Raw genomic sequence first — 15,027 nt, forward strand, 5'->3', positions numbered from 1 at the left:
TGCTCGTGTCGCTGATCGGCTTACCCACCACCGTGGTAGAAGGGATGATCACTGCCTGTCGCTGATGGAGGGCTTCGTGGTCAGAATTTTTCTTTTTAACCCGGGTTCTCGATGCCTCCCGTGCGATGGTGCTCAGCAGGATGATGAGGGCGGATGCCTCTTCTCGACGCCCGTTCTGAGGACGAAGCTGCCTTGGATGTAAAACTGCCGCAGGGTAAGATCGGACTCGTCGCCACTGTTAAGTCTGTGTGTCCCAGTTATGCTTATTATAAATCACTGGACACAGACCACAAGAATAACTTTAACAGGTCTTTACTATTCGGAGGTCAGGGCTGAACTGCCCAGCAAATCCCTACACAACACTTATATACCGGTGTGGTCACCACCGGTATTACAGTATACAGCAGCCAGGAGAAAGTAGTACATCTCTTAAGGTAGTTCTCTTAAGGTGGAACAGGTTACATACACCACAGTCTTCCCAATATTTAATTCGAGGAAATTTTTGCTCATCCAGTACTGGATGTCAGACAGGCAGTGTGACAAATGAGAGACAATGGAGGGGTTGAGAGAAGTGGTGGTGAGGTAGAGCTGGGTGTCATCAGTATCAGTGGAACCAGACAACGTGTTTTCGGATGATGTTGCTGAACGGCAACATGTAGATGAAAAATAGGAGGGGGCCCAAGGATAGATCCTTGGGGGACTTCAGCGGTAACGGTGCGGGAGCAGGAAGAGAAGCAGTTGCAGGTGATTCTGTGGCTACGACTGGATAGATAGCAATGCAACCAGCTGAGGGCAGTCCCACCCAGCTGGACAACAGAGGGGAGGAGTGGGAGGAGGATGGTGTTGTCAACCGTGTCAAAGGCTGCAGACAGGTTGAGGAGGGATAATTTACCACAGTCACAGTCACATAGGATGTAATTTGTGACTTTGATAAGGGACACTTCAGTACTGTGGCAGAATGGAAACCTGATTGGAGGGATTCAAACATGGAGTTGTGGAAAAGATGGGCATGGGAGGCAACAACACGTTCAAGCATTTTGGAGAGGAATAGGAGGGTGGAGATGGGATGCTAGTTTGCAAGGACAGAGGGGTCAAGGAAGGGTTTTGTGAGGAGAGGGGTAATGATGGCAGATTTGAAGGGGAGGGGGACAGTACCTGAGGAGAGGGAACCGTTAACAATAACTGGACCAGCCACATAAATACTGTGGCAACAAGAGCAGGTCAGAGGCTAGGTATTCTGCGGTGAGTGTCTCACTTCCTGACTCCCCAACGCCTTACCACCATCTTCAAGGCACAAGTAAGGAGTGTGATGGAATACTCTCCACTTGCTTGGATGAGTGCAGCTCCAACAACACTCAAGAAGCTCGACACCATCCAGGACAAAGGAGCCCGCTTGATTGGCACCCCATCCACCACCTTAAACATTCACTCCCTCCACCACCGGCATACCGTGGCTGCAGTGTGTACCATCTGCAAGATGCACTGCAGTAACTCGCCAAGGCTTCTTTGGCAGCACCTCCCAAACCCGCGACCTCTTCCACCTAGAAGGACAAAGGCAGCAGGCGCATGGGAACACCACCACCTGCAAGTTCCCCATCAAGTCACACATCATCCTGACTTAGAAATATAACACCGATCCTTCATCGTCGCTGGGTCAAAATCCTGGAACTCCCTACCTAACATCACTGTGGGAGTACCTTCACCACACGGACTGCAGCGGTTCAAGAAGGCTGCTCACCATCACCTTCTCAAGGGCAATTGGGGCTGGGCAATAAATGCTGGCCTTGCCAGCAACGCCCAGATCACAAATGAATACATAAAAAAAAATATCAGCTAAAAAGGGGGCCAGGAAGGGAAACTGGGTGGTCAGCAGTTTGGTGGGAATAAGGTCAAGGGAGCAGAAGAACATAAGAACATAAGAAATAGAAGCAGGAATAGGCCATTCGTCCCCTCGAGCCTGCTCCACCATTCAATAAGATCATGGCTGATCTTTTACCTCAACTCCACTTTCCTGCACTGTTCCCCATATCCCTTGATTGCCTTAATATCCAAAAATCTATTTATCTCTGTCTTGAATGTACTCAATGACTGAGCATCCACAGCCTTGTCGGGTAGAGAATTCCAAAGATGCACAACACTTTGAATGAAAAAATTTCATCTCATCTCCGTTCTAAATGGTCGACCCCTTATTCAGAGACTGTGACCTAGTTCTAGACTCCCCAGTCAGGGGAAACATCCTCCCAGTATCTACCCTGTCAAGAGCTGTAAGAATTTTATATGTTTCAATGAGGTCACCGCTCATGGAGGAGAAGGTGAATTTCATGGACAAGAGGAGCTCTGAGAGGGAATGATGGGAGATGGGACAGAAACTAGAGAAAGATGAAAGTTCAGGGCTAGTGCAGGGGGGAACCTTAGGGGATGTTTGGCCTGGTGGGCTAGGGGAAGGGAGGGATGTGGCAGAGGCAGCTGAACGGATGGTCCAATCTTAGTGACAAAAGTCCATGAGCGCCTCGTACTTGTTGTTGGATGTGAGGGTAGAGGAGGCAGGGAAGATGAGTTTAAGAAGACAGTTTGTAGTGGAGCAGAGAAGCTGGGGGTTATATTTGCATTCCCGGATGATCCTGGAATAGTGAGCAGTACCAGATAGCGCTTTATGTGGTCCAGCCAGATCTGGCGATAATTGGTTAAAACAGTTGTCCACCATAGGCATTCAAATCTGCGTCCCTTGGAGTTAAGGGAGCAGAGATTAGGGCCATACTGGTGGAATGACCAGGGTGAGAGAAAGTAATGGTTTTAATGGGGACAAGGGCATCCAAAGTGGAGGTGAGGGTGTGATTGAGCAGATCGGTAGCTGCAAAAATGTGGTGAAGGGAGGGCCAAAGGCTAGACAGTTGGGAATTTGAAAATGCAGGTGTAAGTGACATGGGGGAGAATTGTTTTTTTCCAAGAGCGGACAAAGATGGAAGTAGGGTTGGGAGGGGGAAGGGGGATATGGGTGCAGAGGGATACAAGGAAGTGATCAGAGATGGCCTTCATCTGTGATTGACACGATGGGAGTAGCAAGACTAAGTGAGATGGTAAGGTTGAGGGAGTAGCCACTAATATGGGTAGGGAATTTGTGGAAGGAGAAATTTAGGAAGGATAGAAGGGCAGTGAACTCCAAGGAGAGAGAGCATGATGAATTGAGAGGGAGGTTAAAATCACTGAGAATGCGAAGTTGCTCGGTGCAGAGGCTGAGGGGAGGAAGCAGTGAAGATCTCTTTGAGAAACTTGGTGTGGTAGTTGGGTGGGCGGTCGAGAATGTTTATTTTAAATGAGAGCTGAGGGGGTGGAACAAGGTGAGATGCTCAAAGGAGGAGAAGGTGGCAAAGGAGTAAAGGGACAGACCAAAGTGTGATTTGGTGATAAGAGTCATACCGCCACCGTAGCAGTTAAGGTGGGGTAGGTGGTAGAAGATATAACCAGGCGGGCAGCTTCATTAAGGGGTAAGGTGTCATCACCCCTCAGCTAGGTTTCCATCAAGGCCATTATGTCAATGTAATCATTCGCAATAAGGTCATGGGTGGCAAGGGCCTTGTTCACAAGTGAACGGACATTCTGGAGGGAGATGCGGAGAGGAATGGTGTTAGCCGATCCGCTGGCAGAATCCACAGGGTTAATGCTAGGAGGGGTGAGTGGGATGGGAAAGAGGTTGGCAAGATTAGCTCCTAGTGGGCACGTAGGTAGGAAGGTCGGCGAGAGAGTACGATGGGGCAGTTGGGGGTACTGCTCGTAAGGAGACGCAACGAGTGCCTCGAAGAGCCCTTCAGAGGATGCCAAGAGAGGCACAGAGGGAAGCTGTAGGCTTATCTAAGAGGGAGTCAAGCCTAGGATGGTGGCAGGAGAATAGGTAGGTCGAGGTATGCTGAAGGGTTGGGGTAGGGATTTGGGAGGGCAGTGTACCCGAGAGGAGAAAAGTGAAAGGAGGCATGATGACAGGAGAGAGGAGCCTATGAGGGGTAAAGAGAAAAGAAGAAAATAAGTGGAAAATTAAATGATGGGCTTGAGTCCAGAATGACAGCCAAAATGCACATGCGGATGGACACAGGGAAACTCAAGTTACATAGTAAGATTAGGATGGTTAGGATAGTTGTGTCCTGGTAATAAATGGGAATAGAGAGGAGACAATAGCAGGGAGTCCAGAGTTAAAGTCAGAGGTCCCATGGTGGGATAAAGTTGACTTGGGTAGGGTGGAGCCAGCTTGGAGCATTAATGAACTGATGTCCAGGTTCGGAGATGGGTGTGGAGACGAGTGAGTCCAGAAGCTATTTTAAGGGTAGAGCATCAGAGGACACATAGCTGGATGTATTTCTGTGGGAATGAAGAGCTAGGAGGTGTGCAGACTCGGTCGCTGGGCAGAAAAACAATGATGAAGTTGGAGGTCACCATAAGATCCAGAGGTGGCGGTGAAATGGACTTCGGCCCAGGAGAGGGAATTTCTGGCCAGGAACTAGACTGTAGCTGAAGCCAAGAAACCAGTAGGCCAGTCAAAGGCTCAGTAGGTAACATCAGCAGTGGGGGATGGGGTGCAGGCAAGACAAAGTTATCGTAAAACTTAAGCAACTGAATAACAGATCAGAGACACAGCAGCTGAGTTTTACAGTGGATGTAGTGTATGTACTTTTAAGAGAGAACTACTTTTACAGCTCCTGTATACTGTAGTACCGGCAGTGACCACACCTGTATATAAGCCTTGAGCATGCCTCTGTACTGTCAGTCTTTAGACTATCCTCCTCCAGTAAACACCTGTTGATTGTTAAGTTACAGCCTCCATGTAGTTATTGGAAAACATCATACTTTAAGAATCATGGATTCAACAGTGGCGACGAGGTCGATTCGAATCTACCTGCAACTCTGCATTTCCCTTCAAGGGTTCCCGATGATGGGTGAAACTAGAACTAGGGGGCATAGTCTTAGAATAAGGGGCTGCTCTTTCAAAACTGAGATGAGGAGGAACTATTTCACTCAGAGGGTGGTAGGTCCATGGAATATGCTGCCCCAAAAAGCTGTAGAAGCTACATCATTACATAAATTTAAAACAGAAATAGACAGTTTCCTAGAAGTAAAGGGAATTAAGGGTTACGGGGAGCAGGCAGGAATTTGGACATGAGACTAGGTTCGGATCGGTCATGGCCCTGTGGGTAGCGGAGTGGGCCCAGGGGCCGTGTAGCCTGATCCTGCTCCTATTTCGTGTGTCTAATTCTGTTAGATTCAGGAGATGGTTCTATGATAGTGGATTGGCGGTTAGGATCAGATCAGCCATGATCTTATTGAATGGCGGAGCAGGCTCGAGGGGCTGAGTGGCCTACTCCTGCTCCTATTTCTTATGTTCTTATGTTCTTATGATTCGCTCCAGGAGGGCGGTGGAAGAAAGTCGAGGCCAGAAGCACGGGCGTCGACCACGAGCAACCGCCCAGTCATCCGGCAGAGAGTGAACATCGCAGGGGAGGCTGTTGAGAGCCGGGCTTGGTTCCCCAGCCACGACGATCCAGCAACAGACTAGCAACAGGTACAGCGCAGACCCTTCCCAGACAGCACCGGCTGGAGCCGACTGACGGCATAGAAAAAGCCAAGCAGCGTCGACGGGGTAAGAGAGAGGGTGACGCGCACAGGGCGCAGCCGGGGGTTGAAAACCAAGCGGCGTCGAGAAAAAAACAAAACAGAGAGAGAGAGGGTAAAGCAGCAGCCGGGTTCAGGACTGAGCGGCGGCAACGGGAGAGGCGCACAGGAGAACGTGCAGAGCACAGCCAGGGCTCAAGGGCTGAACAGCGTCCGCGGGGAGAAGAAGGGAGAGCGTGGGAGACGCCATTGAGCCGCGGAGAAGAAGGGAGAGCGCGGGAGATGCCATTTTAGAAGCCGCAGCGGAGAAGAAGGGCGAGCGCGGGAAGAAAGGAAAGCGCGGGAGACGCCATTTTGTGCCAGCGGAGAAGAAGGGAGAGCACGGGAGACGCCATTTTAGACAGTTAAATCACACCCAGGGATGCCGAAGAGTGGCAGTATCACTGCGTTCGACAATGAAGTCGAAGATTGGGCGATATATGTGGAACGCATTGAGGTGTACTGCAGGGCGAATGAAGTGCCAGATGCTAGGAAAGCACTGGTTTAGTTAAATTCCATGGGTTCAAAAACTTATGGCTTACTGCGAAACCTAATAACCCCAGAGAAGCCCGTGGATAAGAATTTCGAAAGCATAGTGGAAATCCTACAGGACCACTTAAACCCCACACCGCTGCTGATCGCAGAAAGATTTAAGTTCCACAAAAGGAACCAGCATAAAGACGAAAGTAAGGCTGAGTACATAACGGAACTGCGCAAGCTATCAAAACACTGCCAGTTTGGATTGGGACTAGCAGATACGTTAAGGGACAAGTTTGTGTGTGGGCTTCAAAGTGAAGGAACCCAGAAACGGCTTCTATCAGAAAAGGATCTTTTGCTGGACAAGGCTTTCAGCATGGCAGTATCACACGAAGCAGCCGCAAGGGGCGCTGCAGAGATACAACGGAGACCGCAAGAATATGGCACCAATGAAATGTCATATGGAGCAGGGAAGTGTTATCGCTGCGGCAGAACAACACACGACCAGAAGGATTGTTGGTTCAAGGACCAAGTGTGCAGACAGTGTGGAAAAGCAGGACACATAGCAAGAGTCTGCAGGTCAGGGAAGAAAACCAGCAGCAAGAAATCTCCACAGGAGAAGTACAAAAAGGTACATAAGGTGATGGACAGTAGTTCAGACGAACAGAAAAGTGATACAGACTCTGGAAGCAAGGAGTTGGGTTGTCTGAAACTACATAAGATAATCAAAATGGAGGATCACCAGACTATCTGGGTCACACTCAGGATAGACGGAGTCCAAGTGAAAATGGAATTGGACACAGGATCAGCCCTAACAGTCATAAACCAAAGGGACTACAAGCGGCTATTTTCACATATACCCTTGAAAGCTACAGAGATTATCTTGAAGACGTACACGGGGCAAAAAGTCTACCCCAAAGGAAAAATAAGGGTGAAAGTGATATACAAAGGCCAGGAAATACCTAAAATGGACCTATATGTATTGCTAGATGGAGGACCACCACTACTATGACGTGAATGGATCCGGAAGATACAATTAGATTGGCATTCCATACAGGCACTGAAGGTTGAGGCCAAAAAGGATGATGACGTCACACCTGGACGACTGTCAAAAATGCTAACTGACGCACAAGAAGTGTTCCAGGAGGGACTCAGAACACTAAAAGGCATAACAGCAACGATTAAAATAGAGGAAAATGCAAGCCCAAAGTTTTTTAAGGCCAGACCGGTGCCTTTTGCGATCCGACCAGCCGTCGAAGCAGAGCTGGAAGGGTTGGAACGTTCAGGAGTACTGTCCAAAGTAGACTGGAGCGAGTGGGCTACACCCATCGTTCCTGTAATGAAGAGGTTGTTGAGTAATACGCCTGGGGAACCAAAGAAGGTCCGCATCTGTGGGGATTTTAAGGTGACAGTGAACCCAGTCCTTCACACTGTACAATATCCGCTTCCACGGATTGAGGATATTTTCGCCTCGCTATCTGGAGGTAAACGCTTCACCAAAATTGATCTGGCCCAGGCGTACTTGCAAATGGAGGTAGAAGAAGCCTCGAAACAATACCTCACGATCAACACTCAAAGGTCTCTACCAATACAACCGGCTGGTGTTCGGGGTAGCATCGGCTCCGGCTATTTGGCAAAGGGCGATGGATCAAGTCCTGCAAGGGATTCCAGGGACCCAGTGTTATTTGGACGACATCCTGGTCACGGGCGAAAATGACAGTGATCACCTCGCCAACCTGGAGAAGGTGCTCACTAGATTAAAGGAATATGGGCTACGAGCTAATCGCCACAAGTGCGAGTTTTTCCAGAAGCAGACCTCGTATAGTGGCCACGTTATTGATGAAGAGGGGTTACATAAGTCCCCTGAAAAGATTGAGGCAGTAGTCAAGGCTCCAGCACCAGAAAATATGTCACAACTGAGGTCGTTCCTCGGGCTGGTGAACTACTACCATAAGTTCCTACCAAATTTGTCTACAGTATTACACCCACTGAACACCCTACTGCAAACAGGGGTACCATGGAAGTGGAATGACGAATGTAAACGAGCTTTCCAGAAGTGCAAAGTATTGATCACATCAAAAGAGGTGTTGGCCCATTTCAACCCAGCACTACCAATTCGGTTGGCATGTGATGCATCACCCTATGGTATTGGAGCGGTGCTGTCGCACAAATTCCCAGATGGGTTGGAGAGGCCAGTAGCCTTTGCGTCTCGGTCACTAACCTCAGCCGAGCGCAACTACGCCCAGATCGACAGGGAGGCCCTCAGCCTAGTATGGGGAGTAAAAAAATTCAACCACTATCTGCATGGGCAGAAGTTCACCTTGCTGACTGACCACCAACCACTTGTCTCCATCTTTAATCCAAAGAAGGGCGTTCCGGTGATGACTACACAACGGTTACAAAGATGGTCCCTTTTTCTAGGGGCGAACCAATATGAAATAGAATATAAAGGCACGAAACAGCATGGAAACGCTGATGGGCTATCACGCCTGCCACTGCCTACTGTGGAGGAAGCACCAGCAGTGGACCCTATCGAGATATTTTATTCATCAATAATTGAACGATTGCCAGTAACTAACGCGGATATAGAGAAGGAGACCCGCAATGATCCGACGCTGTCTCGGGTATATGATTTGACGGTGAGGGAATGACCAGCACATGGCGACTCACTGTTGCCAGCATTCTCATCCAGAAGAGAACAGCTGTCAGTATGCCAGGGGACAGTGATGTGTGGATCCCGAGTGGTAATTCCACCCAAGTTAAGGGAGAGAGTGCTCAATGAGCTTCACGAAGGTCATCTGGGAGGGGTGAAAATGAAAAGCCTTGCTAGGGCTTATGTGTGGTGGCCGGGGATCGATCAACAAATCGAGGACCTAACAAAGAGCTGCTCAGGATGCCAGAAGGTCCAAAATGCACCACCACATGCCCCTCTACACCCATGGGAGTGGCCCTCCTCTCCATGGCAACAGGTGCATATTGATTTTGGTGGTCCATTCATGGACTCAATGTTCTTAATAGCAGTGGATGCTCACTCGAAATGGCCTGAGGTGATAAAAATGTCCTCAACCACTACAGAGAAAACGATTGCAGTCCTACGGACCATATTTGCCAGGAACGGCTTGCCAGAGCAGATTTGCTCTGATAATGGACTACAGCTTGTGTCCGAAGAGTTTCGGAAATTTATGAGAAGGAATGGGGTAAGGCATTACTCATCCGCCCCGTATCATCCAGCCACAAATGGATTGGCTGAGAGGTTCGTACAAACCTTTAAAAAGGCGATAAAGGCCATGTGCGATGATGAAATTCCACTACAGCATAAAGTGGACAATTTCCTGTTAGCCTACAGAAATGCTACACATGCAGTTACCAACCAGACCCCGGCCATGATGTTCTTTAACCGAAGGTTGAGATCTCGTCTGGATTTGCTCAGACCAAATGTGCGAAGAAATGTTGAGGATAAACAATTCCAGCACATCAATGAGAAGCCGACAAGGAGCTTCAATGTAGGACAACCAGTCTTGGCCCGTGACTACCGAACAGAGAAATGGCAACCCGGAACCATATGCACACGGCAGGGGCCATTAATGTACACAGTGGATGTCGGGGAGAACATTGTGAGACGCCACGTCGACCAGATCTTAGCGTCACAGGAACGAGTCAACCCCATGTCTTGCGTACCTGGGGATGAACCTGACATACCGGTAGCATCTACCTCAGAAACAGTAGCAGCGGAAACTGATGAAGTAACCGACGAAAGGGGGCCAGAATTGCCTCCGCACCAAGAACAAGAACCTCAGGAAAGGCGCTATCCAGAAAGGATCAGGAAGCCGCCCCAAAGACTGAATCTATAAATGGACTATTTCGGTTTAATGTGCATGTTAAAGTGTTAATTGTTATTTGAATATTATGGGTACTGCTAATCTAAAAGGGGAGGAATTGTAGTGTATGTACCTTTAAGAGAGAACTACTTTTACAGCTCCTGTATACTGTAGTACCGGCAGTGACCACACCTGTATATAAGCCTTGAGCATGCCTCTGTACTGTCAGTCTTTAGACTACCCTCCTCCAGTAAACACCTGTTGATTGTTAAGTTACAGCCTCCGTGTAGTTATTGGAAAACATCATACTTTAAGAATCACGGATTCAACAGTGGAGTCCAATGTAGTTCATAGAGAAGTATAGGAACTTGGAAGCCAAATTTGAGCAATGATCCAGTGCTTACTGATGAGAACAAAGAGCAGGTATGGTCAAGAGATGGGCAGTGGGTCCAGGTAACTTTAAACTAGCAGTTAACTTGTAGTTAGGTCTACAATGCACCCACTATTAGAGCCAGGGGAACTTAAATAATGGAAGAGAGGAGATTGGGGGAGAAAGGGCAAAGGATGGCCATGGATAGAGTTGCACAGCAAAGGAGCTCCCTCGGGAGCTGCCAGCCCAGGAGCCACCTTGGAGGACATAATTCCCCCAATAGTAGAATTTGGGCGCTCTGTAATCATAAGAGGCCGTTAATGAAGTTTCACAAGTTCAGCAGGGCCAGTTCCAGTTCTGCAGTTGCAAGGATTTATTTTTATTCGTTCAGGGGAAGTGGGCACTGCTGGTAAGCTTCCATTGGCAGGCATTTATTACCCATCCCTAATTGCCCTTGAGAAGCTGGTGGTGCGGCACCTTCTTGACTGCTGCAGTCCACAATACTTCTTGTAGTGGTTTGGTACAACTGAATGGCTTGCTAGGTCATTTCAGAGGGCAGTTAAGAGTCAACCACATTGCTATGGGTCTGGAGTCACATATAGGCCAGACTAGGTAAGGACGGCAGATTTCCTTCCCAAAAGGACATTAGTGAACCAGATGGATTTTTACAACGATCTGATAATTTCATGGTCACTAGCTTTTTATTCCAGATTTATTTAATTAACTGAATTAAAATTCCCCCAGTTGCCGTGGTGGGATTATGAACTCGCGTCTCCCTGGCTCATTAGACAGGCCTCTGGATTACTAGTCCAGTAACATAACCACTATCCTACTGTACCCCCAAAGGTCTGCCCCTTTGAGTTGTCACAGCCCCTTAAATGCTACTGCAGCTTCCAATTTTATATGCCCTCCAGTGGCGAGCTTCCACTGGCAGTCAGAAATACTGGGAGCATGCCCAGAGTAAACAAATGAGGCTGACTTTGAAAAATGCAGTAAGGTCACAGCAAGGTCATGCTGGCAAGTAGAAGTCCTGCTCCGATGCACTTCCAGTGGGAACCCTGCTGAATCAGAAAATCTGGACCTAGGTCTTAGCACAACTGTGAATGGACATGAGTCCACAACAAACTGCTTCTAGTTCAGTACTACTTGGCAGTAAATTGCCCTCACCATGAAAAGCCACATGAATGACCTAGTATAGGAAGTGGAAATGTTGTATCCCTTTTCCGATACTGAGGTTAAGAGTATAGTAATCTTTACCCTGTGTATGATCCATACTATACCTGAGGTATGAATACTGTAATACTGGAAGTATGCGAAAGGTGGAAAATGTTTGGCTCCCAGCAGACAGCCCTTGCATTCATGTGCTCAAAATTATCCCAAGTGAAAAAAAGCGAACATTTTTTCTCAAAAGGAGAAAAAAAATGAACACTATTAAAGAGTGGAAATGCCTTAACAGATGGTTATTTCATGTCAAAAATCCAGGAGTAAACTGAACCAAACACTTGTGTCAATAAGCCGGGTGCCACAAATATTTTTCTGCTGAGCAAACACATTTTGATGTGTTGAAAGTTGCCACTATGAAAATATTCAACTGTTTATACTGGAAGGGATATGCCAATAATGTAGTAAAGGTTTATGTACATTAGGCCAAGAACTGAAATTAGGAAATGGAAATCCAAACATCTGACAAGGATGTATGAATCCAGTGAACTGCCATGCCAGAAAAGATCTCTTAAAAAAAAATGGCTAATTAGTACAGTTAAATAGATGGCGCCTATTTTACATTTCCTTATGCCAAGGCTCACATTCATGCAAATATGCAGATACAAACACGTGATTTTCCATTATTTAACTATTTTTGGGGCATGGTTTGGTCACAGTCTCGACCATTGTCTCATTGTATGGTCTCTCTGGAGGAAGCTGCATGAGATAAGGTTTCATCTTCCATTTAACTCATTTGAAAAAAAAATTGCAGCAGTTGAATTTGTTTATCAGCAACTGTGAGTCAGAGAGAGTTGCAATGTAGAGAGTAGGGTATTTATGCTTGCTTTTGCGGGATTGTGTATACACTATTTCTGTGGAATGGAACATTTAACATATTTTTCTTCTATTAGAATGCTTCACTTCCAGATCATGAGTGGCATGGGCCAGATGCAAACAAATGATTTCACTATATAAAAATATAGACACAAAAGGCCTGTAGAAACTTAGACTTAATTTTGCACGCAGATAACAATTTTTTCCATCCGAGAATATCGGAGAGAAAACCTGACGGGCATACAGCTGGTTTGCAGCTGATGGTGTTGAAGTGCTGCTTTAGAAGGTTTGTTCTCTGGAAAGAGAACTTCTTTGGAAAGGACAGAAGAGGGGCCCTGAATAGATCTGCAGCAGATGTGTGGAGGGAGGTGGCCAGAGCAGTCAATGCCAATTCCAACATTTGGTGTATGGCTACTCAATGGCTCAAATGTTTAATGATCGTACCAGGTCAGGCAAAATAAAAGGAGTCAACCACACCTTCCAAGAATGCAATCTACTTAACATATCTGTAATGTACAATGACTTCCTCCTCAGCATGTTAAAGGAAGTAATGCAGTTCTCATTGCTCCCAAACCTTGGTCTGGAAATGTCTCCTGTCTCATATCGGTACATGCATTGACTCCACAAATATCTCGTATGGAATGTAATTGCTTGTTGCATGCACTATGGGCAGCACATTGATACCTGGGTTTGACTGCATGTCATAGGAGCAAAAGTTAATTTTCTCCCTTTGCATTCTTTCTTCAAGGGGAAAACAGCCCCAACAGATTGGATTGATAGATTAGTATCAGATAGTGGGCCCCCAAACCTGTGACCACTTGCTCCCTATGAGGAAGAAACCATTCAAATCCTGGACAGGGAGGATGTGGGGATAACGAAGTAGGATAACCCCCAGTTCTGCCATCAGCAAGTTTTTCATGACATTTCACTTCTCTTCAGTGTCAGCCATGGCTCAGTGGTAGCACTCTCACTTCTGAGTCAGAAGTGGGTTAAAGCCCCACTCCATATACTTGAGCACACAATCTAGGCTGACATTTCAGTGTGGTACTGAGGGAGTGCTACACAACAACAACTTGCATTTATATAACACTTTTAAAATAGTTAAATTTCCCAAGGCACTTTAAAGGAGTGTTATCAGATAATTTAACACTGAGCCACATAAGGAGATATTAGGACATGTGATCAAAAGCTTGGTTAAAGAGGTAGGTTTTAAGGAGGATATTAAAGGAGGCAGAGAGGTGGAGAGGTTTAGGGAGGGAATTCCAAAGCTTCAGGCCTGGATAGTTGAAAGCATCATCACCAGTGGTGGGGTGAAGGAAATCGGGGATGCACATGAGTCCATAAATGGAGGAACACAGAGCTCTCAGAGGAATGTAGGGCTGGAGTAGGTTACTGAGATAGGGAGGGTCAAGGCCAAGGAGAGATTTGAACACAAGGATGAGAATTTTAAATTCAAGGTTTTGCTGGACTAAGAGCCAGTGTAGGTCAGTGAGCACAGGTGTGATGGGTGAACAAGACTTGGTGTGAGTTAGGAGAAGGGCAGAAGAGCTTTGGATGAATGGAAGTTTACAGAGGGTGGAAGATGGGAGGCCGGCCAGGAGAGTGTTGGAATACAGGTAGTGCACCGGCACCTTCAGTAGTCCGGCACGAGGAAGGTCCTGCTGTTACAGTCCCTCCCTGGGATGGGTCCAGCTCGGGTCCCGGGACCACCGCCGGGTCAGGATCAGCGCCTGGACCGCGCAGCATCACTGACGGCTCGGCGGAGCGATCGAGTCCGAGCAGCCCGTGGGCGGCGGGGTCGGCGGCGGCACAGGGAGGGCAGCAGCAGGAAGAGGAGGAGCAGGTGGTGGCGGTGTTTGCGGTGACTTTCGACACCTACAGTGGTTCAGAATTTTCAGTGGTCCGGCACCGGCCTGGTCCCGAGGGTGCCGGATTACCGGAGTTGTACCTGTAATGTATGTAATGTATATATACCTTAAGGGAGAGAACTACTTTTTACAGCTCCTGTATACTGTAGTACCGGCAGTGACCACACCTGTATATAAACCCTGAGTAGTGATCTGTATAGTTAGTTCTAGAGTAACCCTCATTCAGTAAACACCTGTTGAATCGTTCCCTGCAGTCTGTTATCTGATTATTGAAGGACACAACATTAAGATACATGGACATAACATTGGCAACGACGCAGATTCGAACCTACCTGCAACTCTGCATCACCTCCCAGGGATTCGCTCCTGGAGACCAGTGGAAGGAGGTCGAGTCCAGAAGCACGGGCGTCGACCACGGGCAACCGCCCAGTCATCCAGCGGAGATTTGAGCATCGCAGGGGAGGCTGTTGAGAGCCAGGCTTGGCTTTCCAGTCACGGTGGTCCAGCGAAACGGGCTGGCAACAGGTACTACGCAGACCCTTCCCGGACAGCGGTGGGCTAGAGCCCGACCAAGCGGCACAGAAAAAGGCCGAGCAGTGTCGACGGGGGAGAGAAAGAGGGCAGAGCGCACAGGGCGCAGCCGGTGTTCAGGACCGAGCGGCGTCAACGGGGGAGAGAGACGAGAGAGAGCAGGGCGCAGCCGGTGGTCAAGGGCCGAGCAGCGTCAACGGGGGAGAGAGGCGCGCAGGAAAACGCGAGGCGCTGCCATTGCCACGAGGACCGCCGAGAGTGGCGTTGGCAGCAGCGCGGGAGACGCCAT

The sequence above is a fragment of the Somniosus microcephalus genome, chromosome 11 (genome assembly GCF_052327205.1).
Source record: "Somniosus microcephalus isolate GS21.2 chromosome 11, FLI_Smic_1.0, whole genome shotgun sequence".
In the NCBI taxonomy this organism is placed as follows: domain Eukaryota; kingdom Metazoa; phylum Chordata; class Chondrichthyes; order Squaliformes; family Somniosidae; genus Somniosus; species Somniosus microcephalus.